The sequence below is a fragment of the Cricetulus griseus genome, chromosome 4 (assembly GCF_003668045.3).
Source record: "Cricetulus griseus strain 17A/GY chromosome 4, alternate assembly CriGri-PICRH-1.0, whole genome shotgun sequence".
In the NCBI taxonomy this organism is placed as follows: domain Eukaryota; kingdom Metazoa; phylum Chordata; class Mammalia; order Rodentia; family Cricetidae; genus Cricetulus; species Cricetulus griseus.
Window position 1 is genome coordinate 150,205,007 of NC_048597.1, and position 12,224 is coordinate 150,217,230.

The following is a 12,224-nucleotide window of genomic DNA, read 5'->3' on the forward strand; positions in this document are numbered from 1 at the left end:
TATTTCATAGAGTCTAACCCCAGGGTTTCTAAACACATATGCAAAGATTTCCATAGTATGTCATAGCATGCTTTAGGTATTCTTGCAAGACGTTGTTCCAAATATATTTTAAAATATTTTTCTTCCTGATTTTTTTTGTAAGTTTATTATAGCTCTGTGGATGTTTGCACATAGGTTAGACAAGTTCTGAACCACTAAGCTGCTTTCTCTAGACCGCTAATATTATCAGCTTTCATGTGGGATAGATTAAGATACATGATTATAACATCTGGGAAGCATAGGAAACACACCGAGGACACTGTCACTAAAGGGTTAAAGACTGAAAGCCTCAAGTGGCCAGCACATCTCTAGACAGGAAAGGTGACTCTACTAATGACACCATTTGCCTGGTAGGGTCCAGGGTCCTACCTGGGTGTCTATTACTTTGTCACTACTTGGGAACTAGCCTTCCATCACAACCCCTTTCTACTACATAAAATCCTCAATGCCGCTGTGCTGTAGGCCAGCAGTCACTACTCTCACAGAGAGACTGTGGCCCTTATGTTGTTCTGATTAAAGGGAAAATTCTGCTTCTGTATAAGTTTGTTTATTTCCAATATGCCTCCATGAATCCTGATCTGTCACTCTACCTTTTCATGTTGCTACTTTTGTTCTCAGTGACTGCATGCTCCAATACATGACCCTCATTGTCTGAATAATTTTTTAGCGATTTCATGTGGTCAACCAGGTCTTTTCAACATTTCAGTATGTTGGATAAAATATATTAAAATCCCATCAAGTACAGTGACACAATTCTGAAATGGTAATCTTCAAGATGTTATGGCCAGAAAACTGTGAGTGTCAGTTCAGCATGGCCAGCCTTACCACTCTCAGGCCAACCTAGACTATACAATGAGACTATAACACAGGAACATCAAAAGTGTATAAAATTAAATAAATTCACATATATTTAGAATATGATACATGAGTATTTACATTACTTCCATTTATCACCTATCCCTTCTTACTATGTCTCATGTACATGACTTTTTATCACTTACTGTTGTTACACACACACACACACACACACACACACACACCCTTAATAGATTCATTTGGTGTTTCTTATGTTCATGTATTAGGGTACACTATCACTTGCAATATTTCTACATTATATTGTGGATGTATGGAAGGTTAAAAATTAGGCTATTTCACTAGACATGAATGCAAGAAACTCCATTCCAGTTAAATATTTAATATTAAGGAAACTATAGGTGTGGATAAGCTAGTTATAAACTTTACCAAATGTTTTCATTTCTCAAGCTATCATTGAAAAATATATAGCAATGAAATTATCATAAGCATTGTATAAGAGAAGTATTACTTTGATCCAAAAACTCAAAAGAGTAATTATAAGAAGAAACTGTTGATCAACACAATTTATGAATGTAGTTTTAGCTTGAAATTTTAGCAAATTCATGAATGCAGAAAGTTAAGGATGCTACTTAAAACTTAAAAGAATAGTGTAATGATTTTAGTGTTCCATGAAACTCTTAAATGATGGCTAAGTGACTGAATTAAGTTAAATGAGTAAGAATTCAAGCTAATGGTGTTAGACACCCAGAAAACTCAGGCCTCCAGGGTCTCAGCCCATGACCACCATCACCCCAATCACCAGGTGGATTCGAAAACTTGTTGCAAATTGCATGAGGCTTTATTGTTGTTTAACAAGCTAACCCCATATTAGCTCAGGTTTTTCACCTACCCGCCATGGTGGATAGCTAGCAAAGACCACTCAGAGGGGCAGCAGAGAGATCTTGTAGGGCAGCATAAGAGGAGTGTCTAGGGGTTCACACAGGCTCAGGTTTGGTGTGCCTCCAGGCTTGCAGGGTTTGCCCTGTGTTGATTGGCCAATTGGTTGTTATGGCCCATAGGCCCTCCCAGGGTGGTTGCTATGCTCTGTGAGTCATTGCTGTGCACTTGTCTGTAAAGCACACCCAGAGCCATAAAACATAGAGCCACCAGCTAGCCAAATGGAATGAATTAACTGATTAACAAAATCAGTTGATTTGCCTTAAATAGAAAAAGCTTGACAGCCTTGTAACTTTCTTCATCATAATAACAAAAGTCTAAGAAAGAAATTTGGCTTAACCAGAGAGACTGCTGGTCAAATCATCAAACAATGAGGAATATGCCCACAATATGGCTATGGCTAATTGAAGGGTGAATCCTCAAGGCCTGCTCCCCAACCATTTATGGCGAATGGATGTGACTCACATCATGGAGTTTGGCAAGTTAAAAATGTACATGTGCAATTGACACGTATTTAGGTATCTTAATGGCCACTCCACAAACAGGAGAAGCCACCAGACATGTTATAAGCCACTGTTTAAGATGTTTTGCTTACATGGAAGTGCCAAAAGTTATAAAAACAGATAACGGCCCTGGATATACCAGTCTAGCCTTCAAGCAATTTTGTTTTCATTTAAATATCAGCCACATTACTGGTATTCCCTACAACCCCCGGGGCCAGGGGTTGAAAGAGCTCACCAAACACTTAAAAACATGCTATTTAAACTATATTCAGGAGGAGGAATTTTATACCCCACTAAAGGCAATCATAAAAACCTACTCAACCATGCATTGTTTGTGCTAAATTTCCTCACATATGATGCTATAGGAAAATCAGCCTCGGATCGCCCCTGACATCCATCAACAGCTCAAAATTATGCTCAGGCCTTATGGAAAGATCCCCTAGCTGACAAATGGCATGGGCCAGATCCCGTCCTCATTTGAGGAAAAGGACATGCATGTATTTTTGATACTCAGGCCAATAATGCTAGATGGTTGCCTGAACGCCTTTTAAAACTATATAATCCACCCAGGGGAAGCCCCCGAGAAGCCTTCTAATTCTGCTTAATTTTTAGATAAAAGATGCTGTCTTTCTGGCTATTTGCGGGTTTATCACCTTCAATTGCCATTGCCGCTGGAAGTCCTTATCAGATCTACAACTACACCTGGATGATCACCAACCAAGCCAGTGATGCTGCCAATGCCTACACAACTATTGCGACCACCCCCTCCTACTCCCCCCTGATAGTTGACTTATGTGCTTTAGCATTAGAGGCCTCTCCAGACTGGGGAACCCCTGACCATTTATCTCCCCAAGACCTCCCTCCTCTGCTGACTTCATTCTCTCCTTAATTAACCCTACTGTTCAGGCCCTTCATCAAGCCAACCACTCCCTTATAGAGGACTGTTGGGTCTGCTATTCTTCCACCCCTCCCCTTTATCAGGAAATTGCAGGCATTTAATTCCTACCCTGCTTATTCTACTGGATTGACTACTTATACTGTCACCTTTACTTTTTCAAAGACTAACCAGATTCATTAAGTCTCAGATTGATGCCATCCCCAAAAAAACGGTTTTGGTCCACTACCATCACCTGGAGCCATTAGATTCTGAGCTGCCTGACGATAATGAAAACCCCCACAGTCCTAAAGGACTGGATTTTTCAGGTCTTGAACATCGAACCTCCCGATTTCCTTGGCCTTGGAGCTGTCCATGTCGGGATTATCGTGATACCGCAGGCCAGATGCCAATCCACCCCAATAGCTGTAGTGCCCTCCATGATGGGATTAGTGTGAGGCCGACCCCCAGATGCCCACTCCAAAGCACTCTCGAGCTGCTAGCCTTATGAAAGGTCACCTGAGTGCTGGGGGTGGATGCACCTCACATAGCCTAAGACAGGCCCCTCACTGTCATATAAATGACAATATCATAAAACATAGGGTCCTGGCTGTGGGTGCCCATCACATAGCCTAAGCCAGATGCTCCATTTTATTATATTTAGTAGGGGAGATGTCAGAAGCCAGCCTTGGTTAGATCCAAAGTCCTTATTTACACAAGCCTGGCAACTCCTTAGGTTCCGGGACCTGGCCTGAGAAGCAATTAACACCTATTCCTCCCCCCACTTCCTTAGGTTAGTGCTTGAGATAAACACAGGAGATTCCGGATACCTGCCCTGGCCTGAGAGCAATTAACATTCATTCCTCCCCCTACCTCCTCTCTCTCTGCTTCCCCCTTTTTCTTTAAAAGCCCCTTGGTTTCAATAAAGTCAGACCTTGACAAGAGAAAAATGCTTGGTATCACCCCTTCTTTCTCGCCCATTATTTTCAGGCTTGATCCACCTCGGACTCACGAATTACCGGATCCCCACGGGCCGGGGCATATGACAATGGCACAAATCTTTCAGAGGGCAGATTGTCTCATTATTTTAACTTTTCCACCTTGTGGGTCAATATCTATATCCATGTACACATTTGAATATACTTTAGATCTGTTTACAATCTATACAATAGAAGTTACAAACCTGTAGGAATTTGTAGGGAGTTAGGAAAATTCCATTACAAAATTTCCATCAGTTCCAGTAACCAGGAGATCTGCTCTGCTTTGAGTACTGGATGCTAACCGATTTGCTATTGAATAGCATGGCCTTAGTGGGGAAAGTGCCCTAGTTTGTATGTCTACAGAAGTAAGCATTTGAATAGGCCTGCACCTGGGCAGAGGTGCGAGGTGTGTAAGTAACAAGTGAGAACAGAGAGTTAGAAGCCAAGGAGCAGAAAGGGGTCAGGAGGAGAGAAATGGCCTCCTTGTGGCCATGGAAGCATGGTTAAGAAACAGCCAAGAAGATGCTAAATAAACAAGAGACTCCAGTTTTGCCACATGGAACTGAGAGCTCTCTAAAGATGACAAGATGTCTGTGCTTGGTCTTTATCGCCATTGGGTTTCTAGGAGCTTTCAAGTCCATCCTCCCCCACTCAGGACAAACCTCATGGCTTCTGTGGCTTGGGACTGAGGTGGACCAAGCCACGAAGGAATTAAATATGGCTTCATTATTTAATTTATCATTTTTTGACAATTTTATATGATCGTAAAATGTTCGGTTAATTTTTCACCCTCATTATCTACTTTTATTCCACTTTAAGTTTTGCTGAATCCTTCTTGCTCCCAATAAGTCCATGTTCTATTTTCATGTTTTTTCCACTTAACTTCAATTTTGTTTTTACTCACTAAGTTTAGTTAGGGTTGTTCATATGAGCATATGGGGGCTGTTTACTAGAACATGAAAACTTATTGGTGGCTACACTACTGAAAGTAATTATTCCTCTAGCAGCCAATAACTACCAATGATTTTTTCAGGAAGTGGTAGATTTTTATGGCATCCCCCATCATCATGGTGGAATAATGATACAGCAAGCTTGTGCAAGTCACCATAGTTGCTATAAGCTCATGAATGCAATGGTATGTCATATCCTGATGACAACACTTTATATTACAACTCATGTCCTTTGGTCTTACATGTTTTCTTGACACTCTACCATTCTGAGACATGAGAGGTAATATAGATGTCACATTTAAAGATGAACATTCAATTCTCAATTATTCTCAGCCCTTTGACCAGTTTTATTATATCTGCATTAACTCTGCTGCTCTCTACTAAGCAAAATCTCTGCCTTAGTCTGTCCTAATTTATGGATAGAAGCATGCATTTAAAAATGTAATTTAACAGGTTCAGTAGCAAAACAAAATTAGTAGGTTCCCTGCCAAAGCTTATGTCCACCCTTTCCATGGGTTTCTGAACAGAGAGTTAAATACAGTACCATCCAGATTTCCCTCTCCTGGGGTAAACCTCCAACATATAATTGCTGGGTACTCATAGAACAGTCTACTTGACTAATGAGCATATCATGCCTGTCAGGAAGTTATTACAGCTTCTAGGGTTCCCATTTGTGTAAGAATGTTGGTAACTTTTCTCTCTCAACACCCTGCATGACATATCTAGGCATCACAAAATCTATTCAAGAGAGTAGATTCTTCCAGCATTTTTCTAGTTTGATTTCTCTCGGTCTTGTCATTAAAGTGCATGGTACTCTCAGCAATAGGATCTTGTCTTCGGTGGCAACCAAAGACCAACAGCAATGCCCTTTTTTGTATATCTGACCATAAGTCATAAGGATGTATCCCACAACTATCAACAATATGTAATTTTCTGAGAGTTATGTTGTTCACTACTGCATGGTGTCTTACCTAAATTTCTATTAGTATGGTAGAACATCATGACCAAAAGTCACTTGAGAAATAAAGGGTTATTTCATTTTGCAACTCTACAGCACAGTCCATTATCAAAGGGGGTCAAGGCAAGCACTCAAGGTAGAAACCTGGAAGCAGGAACTGACACAGAGGACATGGAGGAACACTGCCCAGAAGTGATAATTCTTAATTGTGGTATATAAACAAAACTCTGTCTTCAAGAACATATTGTTATATAAAAAGAAAGTGATGTCCCACTAGTTTTTAAAATGCCATTGAAAATATATCAAAGATGTGGATGGGATTCCATAAGGTCATCTTTACTCTTTAAAATGACTAATCTGTGGAAGTCCTGTTGACAGGATCCAGCCCTGGTCAGATATAAAAGTCTCCTTTACAAGAGGCCTGGCGACCTCCATGCTAAACAGCCAATTTAGTCAAGCACCCCACCCCTTAGGTTAGTGTTCAATATAACCACAGGAAAGTTCCAGGACACCTGCTCAGGCCTGAGGGCATTAAATATCCATTCCTCCCCTCTCCCTTACTTCCTCTCTCTTTACTTCCTCCTTTCTCTTTAAAAACCCCTTGTTTATTGTGGGGGACTGAATAATTCTGTTATGGTATATTTTGGGGCCCAGTCTCCAGCTCCTGTAAACATGGACCACTGGAAAGCTCCAGCTCACCATTGTATTGTTAATGTCAGTAGGGCTACTATTGTTTACCATGGCCTCAGGGTAATATGCCTCCTAATTTGCATCTCTATGTGCCTAAGCATCTGAATAGGCCCTCACTTGGACAGGGAGAGTAGAGGTGTGTGAGTAACTTGTGAGTAAGGAAGGTTAAGAGTTAGGGGCAAATGACCAGAGAGAGGAGAACAAAGAGAGATGGTTCCCTCGTGGTCATAGCTGGATGGTTAAGAAACACCAGAAAAGATGGCGAATAAAGAAATGACTCTAGTTCTACAACATGGAACTGAGAGCTCTCTGAAGATGATAAGATGCCTATGTTTGGTCTTTATCGTTGCTGGGTTGCTAGGAGCTTCCAGGTCCACACACTCCCCTCCAGTCTCTAGTGGATTGTGTCCTGCAGGTGTTTTGAAACTGTATTTGTCAGGGAATTTTACTTGCTAAACTCACAGGACACTCAAGTCATCTTAGGCTGGTTTTGTTATAACTCCACCAAGACAAACCCTGGTATGGGGAATGTAAAGGAAGAAGATTAACAAATGTTTTTGAAAATGGAGATTTGACATCCTTCACATGTTGCTCATAACCATGAACAATGAAACAGAAACTTTAACAGTCCGGAAACACAGTTCAAAAAGTGAGAAACAGCTACTATGTGTGTTAGCAATTTGATCTCTAAATACATACTAAGTGGAATTGAAAACAAATGTTCACACAACAAATTTGGTTATAGGTTTACATATGTATTTATCAGGGCATTATTTGTAAATTATGAAATACTTGTTTTTATACTTTTATAAAAATATTTTTTCATGTATTTTGCTTTCATCATTACTTTACCTGCCAACTCATTCCAGATCTTTCTACCTCTTTATCCACTCACGTTTATGTTCTTTCTCAAAAGAAAACAAAAATAAACAAAACAAAATACAATAAAATAGTAAATGCACAAACAAAACAAAATGAAGCAAAAATCCCATAAGAACCATAGGGTTCATTTTGAGCAAACAACTCTGCTATATAGTAACTACTGAATGGATAAACAACGTGTGCTGTATTCTTTATTCAGAATATTACTTATCTGTAAAATGGAATGAATCAGAGGCTCACTCTAAACTATCAATAAATCTTTCAAACAAGTATATACACTAATTGAAAGAAGACAATCAGAAAAGACAATATAGTATGCAATTTTATTTTATTTTTCTCTAGAACAAAGAAATACATAGAAATAGATTAGGATTTCTATGTAAGATGGAGAGATAAAGGCCATGAGAATATACACAATGTTTAAAAAAGGAGAAGAACTTGTGGTGCCACTCTTCCAAGCTACTACCCAGATTCCTCCACAGACTGACCAGCATCACTGCATGAGTGAACTTGAGCTGCCTTGCAGGTCCCTTACTGCCAACACTGTTCCTGCTGTCAGGGAACAACCTGCTCCAGCCACCGAACTGACCAGGAGTTAATTATCACCAGGAGTAAACTTCTCAAATTATCAGCATGAGGAGATTGGTAAACAAAATATCCTGATGGTTTAAAAGAAGCATGGATATCATACTGGACTAGCACAAGTGACAGAGTGATCAGTGGTGTAGCCTAGTGATGAGAACCTGAAACAGTCATAAGGGAAAATGACTATTGCTGGATGCAAGCTGCACATGGGAAGCATCCAGAGGAATCCAGCACCTACCCTGTCAGCACAAAGTTACTAGGTATGCAGTAGTGTCACACACAATTAGTTCCTGAGCCACAGAAAGCCCTGCTTGTATAGCGTTCATTCCCTGTTCACTGGGAATAAGTTGTAACTTGCATGGAAGCAGGTAGATAGTGGCCAGAGAATTCTGGCTTGAAGTAGTCTACACTCACAGAAATCCTTTTCCTTCTATTTACTGACTTAATAGAGCAGTTCTCCCTCCTGTTGTGGATGCTGATAGCAATGACAGTCTGGGGTGGTGAATACATACAATTCCAGTATGAAGAAATACTGATACAATGTCTTCTATTTCATGTTATTGCTAATTTTTGTAACTTGGAATCTTATTCTTAATTTTTTCTATATTTATCAATAAATTGTACTATAATTAGTAAGCTAATGTGTTTTAACTTTTATCTCAGCAGAAATGACTTTTGTGATGATCTTTCTACAGCAAAATATTCTTTTCTCCATTTATATACGTAAAATAGTGTCTACTACCTTTTATACCCTCAACCTATGCACTTTCTCTCTGATTCATAATGCATGCTCTTATCCTCCTTTCCTCACTGTTCTTCATTTCACAATTTCATAACATAATCCACATCTTAGCTAGAAACCATCCCTGACTACATTTTCCTCCAATCAAAGTCTGAAGTCTTAGTACCTGAGTCTTACCAAAGACATAAGTGATGTGTGCAAGTGTCTCCTATGTAAAGTCCACCCCAGGACTGTATGATACACATTACAGGATATGCAGCCATTTCTCTTTCTTGACTATATAGTAGCAGAAATCAATCCCAGTGAAGATTAACCTGTAAGAAGAATCCCATAAAACATAACAAAATAAACAAAGGAGACAATTAAAATTGAACACACGTCAATCCCATTATATGCACAAAACACAACAACAACGACATACTCAAACAATATTAAAAAAGGACAATAACAAAAACTTTCTGGTCAAGAGTATTCTCTCTATTGAGTATTTGTCTTAGTTTGAGACCTCACAGTTTGGCCAAGTCAGTCACCTGCCAAGAGACCACTGCTAGGAAGGAGGTCCAACTTAAGCCATGATAAAGAGTGGATAGAATAATTAGTCCTTTAATGAGATACTAGGATAGTCCTTCCCAGATGCTCATTCCTAGTGCAGTAGCTTTCTGTGTCATAGCCATGCAAATTTGCAAGTCTGCTGAAGAATAGATGGAGAGAATGTGGTACATTTATACAATGGAGTACTACTCAGTGGAAAATAAACAAACAATGGAATCTTGAAATTCACAGGCAAATGGATGGAACTAGAAGAAACCATCCTTAGTGAGGTAACCCAGTCACAAAAAGACCAACATGGAATGTACTCACTCATATATGGATTTTAGACATAGAGCAAAGGAGGACCAGCCTACAATCCACACCTCCAGAGAAGCTAGGAAACAAAGATGACACTAAGACAGACATACATGGTCCCCTAGAGAAGGGGAAGGGGACAAGATCTCTTGAGCTAATAGGGACCATGGGCAGAAGGGAAAAGGAGTTAGGAGAAAGGAAGAGGAGAAGAGGAGGGGAGAGGAGGACATGAGAGAGCAAGAAGATCAAGTCAGGGGATGAAGAGAGGAGGGCAAGAAAAGGGCATAACAGAGGGAGCCATTATAGGTTTAAAGAGTAATCTGGCACTAGGTAAATGTCCAGAGATCTACAAGGTTGACCCAAACCAGCAATCTAAGCAATAGCGGAGAGGCTACCTTAAATGCCCCTCTCTGATAATAAGATTGATAACTACCTTATATGCCACCCTAGAGCCTTCATCTAGTAGATGATGGAAGCAGAAGCAGACACCCACAGCTAAGATGAACTGAGATGAACTCTGAAATCCAGTTGCAGAAAGGAAGGAGTGATGAGCAAAGGGGTCAAGACCAGACTGGAGAAACCCACAGAAACAGCTGACCTGAACAAGCGGGAGCTCCTGTACCCCAGACTAATAGCTGGGAAACCAGCATAGGACTGCCCCAGACCTCTGAAGGTCGATGTCAGTTTGCAGTACTGGTTAAACTATGGGACCTCTAGTAGTGGAACAGTATTTATCCCTATTACACAAACGGACTTTGGGCACCCACTCCACATAGTCGGATACTCTCTCAGCCTAGATATATAGGAGAGGGTCTAGGTCCTACTCCAAATGATATGAAAAACTTTGAAGATCCCCCATTGAAGGCCTCACCATCCCTGGGGAGCAAAAAGGGGATGGGATAGGGGGGTTGGTGGGGGGCAGGGGAGGAGGAGAGGGAGAGGGAACTGTGATTGACATATAAAACAAGCTTGTTTCTAATTAAAGTAAAAGTAAACAAACACAATAAAAAACAAGTCTGTCAACTTTTCTAAATTATTCACAAAATATTTTATTCTTTCTGTGTCTTTTACAAGAATACATTATCTAAAGCTTTGACTTTCTTCAAAATTTGGAGATTCTTTCTTTATGCCTTCTCTAGAGCTCCCTGCCACATGGCTGCTAGTCTGTCATGAGTCTGAACTTCATGCTGGCTTAAACAGTATGACTTGTTTTTCATTTTCTTATCCATTCTTTGACACAAGGCAGACACTGAGACTTACACTTTGTCATTTCTGTTTTTTCCCTTTTAAACTCTAATAAAAAAGTCTCCAAGTTTTTCTTTGAGTCCATTCTTAAATTTTACGAGATTAAGAGCCCTAAGAATGGGTCTCAACCTCCCTTGAATCACCAAGACACACCTACAACATCCCCAATAAGACAAAACAAAGTCATCGAGACAGATGTAATGTCAGAAAAAATTCAAGAGTTTTACTTTACAAAAGGATCATTGACCATGTAGAGGACTCATGTAAGCAGATTCATGAACCAAGGAAATCACTTTAGGACCCAGAAAGAGAAGAAACTGAAGAGCATGGAGGAAAATTCCAGCAAAGAAACTAAGACACTGAAAAGATCCTAACAGAGACACTGGAAATGAGATGGTCAGTCATTCAAATCGAAATCACAGCTAAAAGCACTATCAACAGATAGATAAGATGATGAAAGCATGCCAAAATCTTTTGTAAGAAACACCAGTTCCAAATTTCATCCAGTGTTTTCCCAGCTGCACTGGAAAAACATGCATCCTTGGTAAAAAAGAGAGATGGGCAAGGAGGGAGAGAGAGAGGGAGAGAGCTCAGCTTGTTTTTCTAAACAAAAACAGATATGAAAAAGAAAGAAAGTGATAAAAAATGCTGTGTGAATTAGCATTATAATGAGCAAAATTTAAAAGGGAACTGTTAACCCATATTTTATTTTACTGTAAAAGAATTTTAAAATGCAGTAGATTTAAATGTTAAAAAGTACAAGTACTAGACTTGAAATTATTACTAATAGATTACTATGAACTCAATATTTAATGAACTTTTTAAAGCTAAGGACTGCTAGTCTCGTTAAACTTTAGAATATTGATCATCCAGCATATATATGTGTGTGTGTGTGTGTGTGTGTGTGTGTGTGTGTGTGTGTGTGTGTGATCTAAGATGTTGTATTCTTACAATAAGCATATGACTAATATGACAAATGAAGGTTTTGAGAATTGTATTTAATCAATGGAGAAAGTACCGAATATGGAATCTGTCATTTCAAAGAGTCATAATTAAACACCATTTTGTAGCAATATGCTGACAAAGAAAAAAAATGAAGGAATAAGGTATTGAAGCAGGGGCTACACCTAGAAAATCATGGTTTATGAATGTTTGACACAAAGACAGTATGTTTCTCT